The sequence below is a fragment of the Lagopus leucura genome, unplaced genomic scaffold (genome assembly GCF_019238085.1).
Source record: "Lagopus leucura isolate 7727_CA_CO unplaced genomic scaffold, USGS_WTPT01 Super-Scaffold_73, whole genome shotgun sequence".
In the NCBI taxonomy this organism is placed as follows: domain Eukaryota; kingdom Metazoa; phylum Chordata; class Aves; order Galliformes; family Phasianidae; genus Lagopus; species Lagopus leucura.
Window position 1 is genome coordinate 19,718,538 of NW_024962252.1, and position 12,024 is coordinate 19,730,561.

Here is a 12,024-nt window from a genome sequence, read left to right on the forward strand (position 1 = left end):
ACTTTTAATAATAAGTGGCAGAACCTGAACAGACAAAAGTATAGGGAATATAATGGAAAACATACCACATTTATACAATTCTTTTTATTTCTTTTAAGCTGAATCAACGTCTGGTTCACCTATAGATTACCAGAACCAAGCTAAAGGCATGTGGGCTATAATCTTCGGAAAAGTTTAGAGACAGGTATTCTCTGCTCCTCTTGTTTAGTCTAATTGCAATATAAGTGAGTTTAAAGTCCTCTGAAAGTGTCCCTCATAGAAGTGCTTGTACTCTAGATTTTTAGAAGACTGCTGTTTTATATGTCAATTGAGAAAAAAAAAAAAAAAAAAGAATGTAAGCAGATATTACATGTCTTGTCACTATATAAAAGCAAGGAGGAAGCATAGTTTGATTGTTGAGTACAAGACCTTGGTTTGCACATCACAGAAAGGCTGACCAATCAGTACTAATCTTAGGGAAGATTTTGATAAGGAAATATAAAGAAAAAAAGAGAAAAAGGAAACAACAGAAAGAAACATTCTGAAATAATTACTGAGCAAGTATGCAGAAAGAAATTATTATTTTCTGGAAAGATTCAAGGAAGTTTAGCATTTCCACTGTATTAAAATGCCTCCTCACAAACGTAAAACTTACACTCTCCAATTACGCTCTGTGGGGGTGTATTAGTGAAAAATACTACAATGATCAAGCAACATATTCAATTTTTTTTATATTTGGAAACACATAGCAGAAGAATTATGGACCTTGTGCACTGAACTAAAGCACATAGCCACTATTGGTTAAGATTACACATGTAAAAATTTGCCTTGCAGTTTCTATAGCATTTTTTGAACTGAAAACAAGTTCTTAGAGAAATTTATAAGTTTTTCCATCCTCTTTTCACAAAATATCTAGTGTCAAAACTTAGTACTTAATGCACATTGAAGTAGTTACCCACTTTATACTAGTACTGATTGCTGACCTTCTTTTCACTTTGCAATGCAAATAAATTGCAGTTTCTTTTTTGTTTCTTTTATTTTTATTTTTTATTTTTTTAAAAGGAATATCTCAGAAACTGTTCTGAGCTGAAATTTATTCCTGACTTAATAGGTATAATGTGTGTCTTCTAAAAAACGTCATTGGATGTCAACTTGTAAGAGCAAATGCCACCATATTAAGAACTATTCCTAGAAATATATAGTTTATTACCATCATTGAATTTAGAATGTTGAATAATCCAAATCTGGAAAGCAATGAAACAAAAAGGAGAAAAATCATGATATAGACACAAAAATAGCAAGGTTACCAGAATGGAGAAAAAAATACTTTCACAGGAGAAATTATGCTCAGAACACTTGAATCCAAATAGAAACCTATGTAATTTTAAATAACCTAGATATCTTAACACTTGTATTATCATTATAAAATGTACATTTCTGAAGAAAACATGAGATTACAAATCTTTTAAACACATACAAAAGATACAGAAGTGTAATTATCAATTTTGTACATACAGTTAAATGCTTGTAGTATGTTATTATGTAAAAGGACAGAACAGTTGGAAAACAAACAGTTTTACTACGGTGAGAAGATAGTTTGAGAGTGATGATCCAAATCTGTAAACATCACATAAAATATTCATAGAAAACATAATTTTTACTCAATGCAAAATAATAACTTTTAATGTTTAATTAATTAAACTCTTGTGGCATTGTAATTTGTAATTAGAGTTGAGATAGATAATTTCCTAAGGGCCTGAGATGATCTGAATCTAAAACAAACATGCAAGTTTCAAGAAACTTTTCTATTAATAGCCGCTTGTAATAAAGTACAAAGATAGAGCCTCACATCAGACAGTACTTTTTCAGTGATATGCACTTCTTCAGAGAATAAGCCTCTCCTGACCTGAAAGCTCTTAGATATGTTCTTTGTAATAAACTAGCTTGTTTTTAAGAGAGTCTCTGGAAGCAGAACATGGCTAAGAGAGGTCACCTTCATATTAAAATCTCCAAAACTTATAATCAATGCCACAAGCAAGAAAATCTTCAAAAACCCTTAACTTACTGAATCACTGAAGAGAACTTCCTACTCCTTTCGCAGCAACTCACTCATTCTATCGGGAAAAAGGAATATTTGCATGGTAATGAGGTAGAAAAGTTTCCCCAAGGCAAAAGAATCTTTTCTCAGTGACAGTTCTTTATATGGTGTGAATTTTCAGGGAAGTCCATGGTCAGATAAACATTATGCCATATATATTCATCTGACAATGTTAAAAAATATAATAATATCTGGGAATGAATATAGAAAATCCACATAGATGGCAAAAGACTCTGCATAATTATACATGCAAAAGTGTAATTGTAAACTCACCTTCTGCTATCTAGTTAAAATTCTTGGAGTGAAAAGTAAAATTTAAAAATAATGTGTTGAAAAGGTAAAATAAATGGCCGTCATTTTCCCACTTCCAAAGTGTTCTAAATAAACTGGCTGCAAAGTCCCTGGAATAGAACAGAATTCTATTTCACAGAGTTAAAGATCTTAGAAATTCCATTTCCTTCCATGAAACATATAGTGATTATTTTTGTATATTCTTATAATTATTTTGTGAGAAAGTTTCTTAGAACAAAAGAGAAATACAAAAATCAGATTCATAGCCAAAGTACTTAACGTTTGTCACCTGCAGAATTTTTTTTATTTTTAAGAACACTTTCATAAGCTAATTGGCAGCTAAATATTTAACACAGAAATGGACACACAAAAGCCTAATTACTTGCTGAAATGAATGAAAGTTACAATTCTGATGTCAGTGGAATAACACTGAACTAAAATTCAAAGAGCAAGTGAATTTACCATATGGCATACACAGTGTTTGCAAGATTTATGTAACTGGAAATCATATCCTGGTACACACTAGAGGAAATCAGTGTATCTGATGTCCATGGAGATGTTAGTGCTCTGAAAGTGAAATCCTACTTAGGACTGATATTTGCATTTTTGGAATAAATGATTAACTTTGATCTTAGCTATCTACTTCCTCCCTTGTGTCCGATTACTCACTTCTGCTAATACTCAAATGATACCAAGCCAAATACATCAAAATAACACAGTAAAAACTTCCTTCATATATATCAGAAGTGTTCTGCTAGAAAGTCTGTAGGGTCTTAAGATGTTCAGGGTAGAATAAAGAATAATCAAAAAAGTGAAAAACATAATAATTAAATATATTCATTACATATCTGTTAACCATGGAAGAAATTGAGGATATTTCCATACTGGAAGCATTTACAGGGAACTCAAAGTAGTTGTGAAATTATATTCATACTGAAATTACATTCCTTCTGAAATTTAAACGGTGAAAATAGAAGTTACAAATTTATTAAAAGTAAAATAAAATCCAGGACTAGATAATATATGTTCACGAATTCTAGAAGATTAAATTATTTCTCTCATTTGTAGTCAGTGACCATCAGTGATTCAAACTGGCCTTTCAGACCTGGCTGGTAACTCACGTGTGTCTACAAGTTCAACTCCTGGCTCCATGGAAAACCATCCAAAATTGAAACCTTATTTCTGTGAGTGTTGTCCAAACACTCCTTGAACTCCAGCAGCTCAGGGCACTCCCAGTTTAGTGTCATCTACAAACTTAGTATACATTTAGGTCCTGCATCCAGATAATTTACAAAGTAGAGCTCTGTGGAGTCCCACCAGTCACTGGGCACCAGTCAGATGTAACCTCATTTACTATAACTCTTCAAGCCCAACTAATTAGCCAATTTTTACTCATCATATGTATTATGTATTTATCTAGCTGTATTCTAGACATTTTGCCCAGAAGGATACTGCAAGAAAGACTATTGAAAGCTTTACTGAAATCCAATGAGCTTACATCACCTGGCTTCCTTGGTAAATTTAGCAGGTAATCAGCTCATAAAAGGAAATTAAATTTATTAAACAGTACTTTCTTCTTCTGAACCCCTGTTGGCAATGACTGATGATAGTATTGTCTTTCAAGACTACCTGGTAACCTTCTATGATGTCATCACTGTCTGGGCAGATGAGGGGAAATTAGTAGATGCTGTGTATCTCTGCTTTTAGCAAAGTTTTTGACACTGTCTCCCACAGCATCCTTGTAATAAAACTTATTATGTATGGGACTGATGAGTGGACGATGAGGTGGCAGGACTCAGAGGCTCATGATCAATGGTACAAAGTTGAAGGCAGTTCAACGCCTGTAACTGGTGATTCTTCCCAGGGATTAGTGCTGGATCTTGTCTTGTTCAATATCTTAATATCATATGTCATATGATATGTCAATATCCAGGACCTGGATGAAGGAATAGAGTTCGTCCTCAGCAAGTTCACTGATGATACCAAGCGGAGAGGAATAGCTGGTACACAGATGGCTGTGCTACCATCCAACAGAACCTGGACAGTCTGGTGTGCAGACTGTAGAGGAGCCTGATGAGTTTCAACAAGAGCAAGTGTACGGTCCTCCATCACATGCATCAGTACAGATTAGGGGATGACCTTCTGTAAAGGAGCTCTGAAGAGAAGGATCTTGTAGCCAGGAAGACCAATGGTATCCTGGAATGCATTAAGGGCCAGCAGGTTGAGAGAGGTGATCTTTCCCCTCTAGCCTACCGTGGTTAGGCCATATCTCAAATACTGTGTTCAGTTCAGTATATTTTACATGGAAATAAGTAAGAGAGATTATTTTTGGAGCAACCTAGTAAACTGTCATCTTCACTTCACAAATGTAGCAATACTGGTCTACATGGGCATGACTGTGATTGAGATTATGCTTATTTCCCCTCAAAAAATGGAGAGAAGTGATGTTGAATTAGAGAGATCTTTTTGTTGTCTCTTTTTTTTCATACTTACAGAGTACATTCAAATTTTGGGATTGAAAACCACAAATAAAAGATTCTTGGAGAGTGCTTTTCTAATTGGAAAAGTTGTACCTGCATGAAAATAAGCTTTTTTTTTCATTTGGTTGGTTAGTTGTTTTGCTTGTTTATAAATGGAAGCTTGTAGATATGGAATTAATCTAATTCATCTATTTAATCTAATTAATTTATAAGGACTCTCCAGTCTTCATAAATCCATCAAATGCAATACCACAAACCATGTTGTTCTTTAGCTTTTAAATTGGATGAACTTATTATTTAACTTAAGTTTGTGATAAAAATATTTTGTTTCGGAATATTTCAAGCTGACATTAAATCACCCATGTTAATGAGAAGAAAATGAGATAACATTGAGGAAAGTACTCTTGTATAGACTCAAAAAAAAAAAAAAAAAAAAAAATAGGGACCAAATTAAACAATTTCCCAGGCATACTACAATAAAGATCTATGTGACAAGGTCTCTATGGAATTATACTGGTTTCGTTACTAATCAATAGACGGTGTTCATATCTGATTGATTTACTAATCTCTTTCTTGTGAATCAGTTTTAATCTTCTGAGATTTAATTTAATTGCATTTATTGTATGATTAATTGCATCAGGGTGCTTGGAGCCTTGGACAGGGTTTTATAATAATTTACATCTAATTAAAACCTAAAAATATTAAACATATTTTAGGAAGTTATAACAAAAGAAAGTAATTCTTGAAATCTAGGGGAAAAGTGGTATCTCAGGTCTTGGATATGCCATATTAAATGCTGATTTTCATTATGTATTCATTTACTTTTAGTGTAAAAATAGTAGAAAATATTGTTGAAAAATTTGCTTTAGAAAGGCTATTGCTTTTTAAGTCTATAAATTGAATTTAGTGTGAGGTTTTCATGATCACTATGTCTGATTAGTCCAGCTTCCATGTGCTCATCATTTCTCCAAGTACTTTGTATTGCCCTTTAGTAGGATGTGTCTGCCAAACGAAAAATAATAATAATTAATAATTATGTTATGTTTCTACCTATACTTCCAAAATGAAATTCACAGCGTAGAACTGCTTATGATACCAAAGAATGAATCTCTTTGAGGATCTTGTGGGAGTAGAAATTACAAACTGGCAACATAGACTATTCTATTGACAAAATCGGGTAACAGTTAAACCAACATAAATGTAATTTATGAAGGGATACATCCTTAGTAAATTGTTCAATATGTGAAAATTACTTGTGAGACTTTAAAATTGCTGCCTTTTTCATTCTACTTTCATATCACAGCTGTGATCTCTTCAGGGATACCAAAAACATTGTCAGTCTCTTTTTCACCTTCATTCTTTATCTGTGAACTTTCTGACAGCCTGATGGGAATGCTTGTGTAATCTTTTCCCACCTGAATCAAATGAACCAACCAGATTTTTCACCTATTTTATAATTTCCAGCCCGGTAAAACTTCATTTTGAATAAATATCAAATCTGCATCATTCCATATAAAATATATCTTAAATATATGTATTTCAATTGTTCTTTTACATATGTGGTACAAAAACCCACAAAAGTGCTTATATACATGGATAGAAATTCTGACAAAAAATGCAACATTTCACATTCTCAGTTGAAGCAAAAATTCTGTATTGCTTGTTTTGAAGAATCTGCTGTTTAATCTTTTGCATATAAGGTATACAATTCATCCTGTGAAAAGATTTTATCATATCTTATCTCAAAATTTCCTCCTATGCACACTCATTCACTCAGTTATTCTTCCTGTTGATTTCTCATAATTTTTGAGTCACATTTCTTAATCTTGTACTCTTCATAAAAAACGCACAAGCGCAGTAAAAGGCTTCAACATTTTCTTAATGTTTCTTTCCTTTAAAAGATCAGCCTTTTCTGGCATGCTACTCCTAATCCTTCTTTGGTATTGATTACAGGCCATACTTGCCATTGCAATCACTTAAAGAATTCTATCCCAGTGTTACAATATATGTGGACATCATGTGTAGCTAGAATAGGAGGATAACAGAAAATTCACTTTGATAACATTTCTCTCTTGTACTGCTAACTAACTAACTAACTAACAAATATATACACATATATAAATGATTCTCTAAAGAAATTATGGATAAATCAACATAGCCATAAGGAAAGAAGTTAGGTTTTTCAGTTCAATAATCTGCTATCTTCCATGAGCTTCATTTGGAAATCAGACTTATAATAACTTCTGTTGTCTCCTAAGGTCTTTTTTTCTTTTTTAAAGTACATTTCCCCCTAAGATCTGCCTTCTTTTTTAATTATTTATTTAGCACAATTATTATAATTTTTAGCCTTTAACTGCACATCCACTGGGGTTTGACCCTTCTCTAGATCATTACATCCACTGTGCTCATATTCAGCCAGATTCTTTTTATATTTGCTCAAAGACGTCTTTCCAATGGTCTCACACCCTAGTAAACTTGTACATCACCTCTAATCTTGATTTTCTAACTTTCTACTTACTTACTTCTACTTAACACTCATGAAATGACAGCCAAAGCCTAAAGCAAAATTCATAGTCTGTTACTTAAGCTTTATAATCCTTTTTCATTGTTCTTGGGCAGTTTTTCTGACATTTGAATAAAAAAATGCCCTCTTATTTTCAATACCCTTCCAGACTCCAGCAGCTCTCAATTATTACTTAATATTTTTATATTAATATTTCTATTTTCAGAAATTGAGTCTGGCTTCATATTTCTTCTAAAAGCAATGATTATTACTACAATACAGAAACTACGTGTTCCAAAAGGAGGTGGGAAATCATTCTATCTAGTTTGCTGATGTTACAAGAAACTATTCTTATGAGCCAGCATATCACATAGGCTAACACTGTAATGAGTTTGACTCTTCATTCTAACTAATTCAGTTTTTATGAAATGGAAATTAAGCCATAAGAATTATGCAGACTCTTTGAGAAGTAAGTTTAATTTTCACCAACTTTTGAATCAAATGTGTCAGTACAGGACCACTGAAACAGTATTTGCTGAAAAATTCTATTTTCTAAGTGTACTCTGTGAAACAGAAGCTCTTCCTCCCTACTGCCATCTCAGAGAAAATGAGCTCCTTGAAGGATTGCTCTATTCTGCTCTACTATACTTCAGATCTTTTATATTAATATAATGCATTTAATCCATTACTTTAAGAAATAATTCTGCTTTCCTTTTCCCTTTAAAGAGTTAATAACCTAGCATAAAGAGCTAAAGTCCTTTATCCACAAAGATAAAGTGCCAGTTGTTCACAATGATTATGTTCTGGATAATAGTCACCAGGCAAAAATATTTTTCACCTTGAGATTTGAGCTATTAACAAACTGTATTATATTACATGTATACCAAACCAAATGAAAACTCATGAAACTCTGGCATAATATTTACCAGAAAAAGAAAGTACAGAATTTAGATAATCTGATATTACGGTGACATTGAATCTATTTTAATAATGTGAAAACATAAGAAAAGAAGCTGAATAAAGACCTACAGTTGGATTAGGGGAAGAAGAAATAAAACTTTATTGAAATAAAAACTGTAATTACTTTTTCTCTGAAATAAAAAGCTATATGGATATTTATTTATGTATTTTTTTCTCGTAATGAGAGTAGAATACCTGCCATTCTGTTTGTGTTAAGCTCTACAAAATATTGTCAGATATTCTGAATGATTATTTTGTCATAAGTAGGTAGTAACCAATGAAGGTAAGCTATATCCTGCACAGACTGCTTTTCAGAATACCATTTAATTTGTAGAAGTTATGACTCAAGTAGGTATTCCACATGTAGTTATGCCACGGTTCAACCAAGGGCAGATCATTGCTAACAAATGTAGAAGACTCTATCTTCTATGATGGAGTGACAGCGCCAGTGGAAGGGCAAATGATGTCATCTACTTGGACTTGTGAAAGGCCATACAGAGAGATTGGACAAGCTTGGAAAGTGGGTCCACATGTACTTAGTGAGATTCAACAAGGCCAAGTGCAAAGTGTTTCACTTGGGTCAGGGTAATCCCAGATATCTCTATAAACTGAGAGAAGAACTCATTGAGGGCATCTCTGCCAAGAGGGTCTTGAGAGTTCTGTTGGAGAAAAAGCTGGACTTAAGCCACTGCAGGCAGTGTGCATCTGCAGTCATTCTATGATTTTATGATTATATGATTTTATGATTCTTGGTCATGTTTGACAAGTAGGCATCTGACCCAGTTGCCAGAGAAAAATCACATTAATTACTGCTGAAAAAATGCAGACTGGTATTTTAAGGAAAAAAAAAATTATGTAATTTGGGAATTTCTCATACTTGTGAATTTTAATACTTTATTGTAATTGGAAAACATTTTTCTTAAAATGGAAAAATCTTGGAAAAAGAATAGCTAAGCATTGGGCCTAAAATATTGTGTGAAGGAATTTTTGCTTTCTCAGTAATTAATATTTAAAATCAATAAAACAGTTAAATTTACCATAATTATTAAAAAAAAAAAAAAAAAAAAAAAAAGAGAGAAAGAGAAAAGAAAGAAGCATATGGCCTTATTTGCTTTAAAATGAATTTAGACATCTTCAATGATCTTGAATTTCAAATAATTTTGGTATCAACAGACAAGAGTATATAGTTTGTTACACTACTATTGTATCAGGAAGATAACCATATTTGTTTTGTTTTATGTGTTGTCTATATATATATATATGTATACAGCAAAAAGACAATAAGTATAATCCTGAATTGCAAAGTGCTGTTACATATTTTAAAATGTGCCCTAAAAATAGTTGTCAATCATTACATGAGTTCCATGCATAAAATAAATAAATAAAGTACAAAAATATTTGAAAGGTATCAGAGTGCCCCCTCTTCTTTTATTCTCTTCCATGCTACTTCATTGATTTTCATGCTCTTAGTTACCAACATGGGGCAATCTATTAATTATATAATAAGCAATCACTAGCACTAGTTCTGCTGCTATAAATAAAAATGCTTTATATGGACTCTTGTATAAAGTGTAGCAATGAAGTTACACTATATATTAAGTACTGTAAATGTTGGCACAAGCATTAGGTTCACTGGCAACCTGAACATAGCGTATAGCTCTGATGTCCAGGTACGTAAATGGAATTCTAATGTTTTGCATTTCATTTGCTAAGTCATCAAAGTTGTTTTCAAACCATCATCAGAATTCTGCATCCTAATGAATAATTCACCTTTTTTTTTCTTTTTTCCTGTTTTTCTTTTTTTTTTCCCTGAGTGATGGATTTCCTGACATTATCAATCTAGCAGAGATACACCATCCTGTACTCCAGCTTCATGAAATGTCAGGCTTAATACTTCAACATAAACATTTACATCAAGATAGGGCTGGAGCAAAGAACGCTTAGAGTATCTATTTTCTTGAAGTGGCAATTTTCCAGGTTCAGTTGACGGGAAGCTTGATATTCAGGCTCCTTAAGCTATTATCATATTACATTCATCAAATGCTCCGAATGTATGTCCTAAGAGGACATACTTCCCCAGAAAACATATAAAGCACATTCAATATGACAATACTTACTGGGAAGACAAACAGAAGGAGAGAATGAGACCAATAGTCATAAGTAGAGAAGGCTACTCATTCACACTATATGGCTGCCACAGTAGCTGGCATATATAACAGAAATATCAGATCATAATTCCAGGATTGTATACATTTTATTTGACATAATTCCTAGTCATCCTCACTGATCCATGGAAAAAGGAGAAAATACATGAAAGTCATTAACTAGAATGACAAAAATGGCAAAAGTAGCCACAGACAGTTTTTCAAGCTCTTAATTCTCTGTCCCACTCTCAAAAGAGATGCAAGATCTGAAAGGCAAGACTAAAATGAATAACTTAATAACTTTATTTGAAATTTAAAAGGATTCAATAGAGATTGAGCTTCATGATATACCATAATTATTCACAATTGTGCTATCTTCCAGATTTTCAGTGTTCCACACAACAACTCCATAAAGGTATATGTTATATCACAGACCTTGTTACTGAGCTCATTGCCACATCCTCCTTTGCTTCACAGGTGTGAATCCCCCTTTTCTCACATACTGTCTGATCAACTGATATTAATGAAGTTAATCATTATTTTGAACTAAAGAAAAAAATCAGAAATACAATTTTTTAGTTATGCTGACTTCAAATATCTTAAATTCACAATATATATATATATTTTTAAATCATATTTGAGATATACAATGTATGTATCTGACCACAGAGGAGTGTCTGGAAGAATTATATTACATGATGTGTGAAGGTCCAAATGATGCTGTGTGATTATCATCGTTACTTCATGTAATTCCCATAACATTATAGGAAGAAAAATAACATAAAACAGTGAATGATTTCAAACAGATTTATATGAAAGAGTAATAAAAAATATTTTGGCAAAGTTATCCACATGTAAGGGAAAGAATCGTAAGGGTTTTATTTATTTATTTATTTGTAGATAGAAATTTACAGAATGTAAAAACAGAAATTAAAAAGAATACAAGCAAAAAAGACAAAACAAGAAATAGGAGAGAAGTCTGTCCCAGTATGGTCTGAGCTACTGAATAAAAACTAAAAGATTTGACATGGACTGAAACTATAAAGAAATAAACTTACTGTAAGGGAAGAGGTATTGCCATAACTGTACAAGATGACGTGGAAGATATCTGGCAAAGCTCTGGATAACATGGATTGAGCAAGATCATTATGAGAACCCGATAGTTAAACAACAACTGAATCAACATTGAGCATTATCACTATTTTTAACTAATGAACTCCCTGATACGTTGCATAAATCTTAAAACTTGAACATTCAATTCTAAAAAAAGCCCTATTACACAAGTCGCAGCAGAATCTGTACATATCCACTACTTCGTTTTTATTTCATTATCTATATCTTCTTCTACTTTCTTTAGCTTCATTGATCTCAGATGAATCATGATGAAATTCAAGGTAGTCAAGGATCTGAACATGAACATTTTACAGCTAGCATAAGAGCAGCAGAGGGGAATACCATAAAGATTTTCTATCTTCACTGAATAAAAAAAACCTCAAGCTGATTTTAATAGAGCCGGAACTTTGCTCACAGTTCTTAAGGTTTGTCTTACCAGCATCACTCCTGTCACTG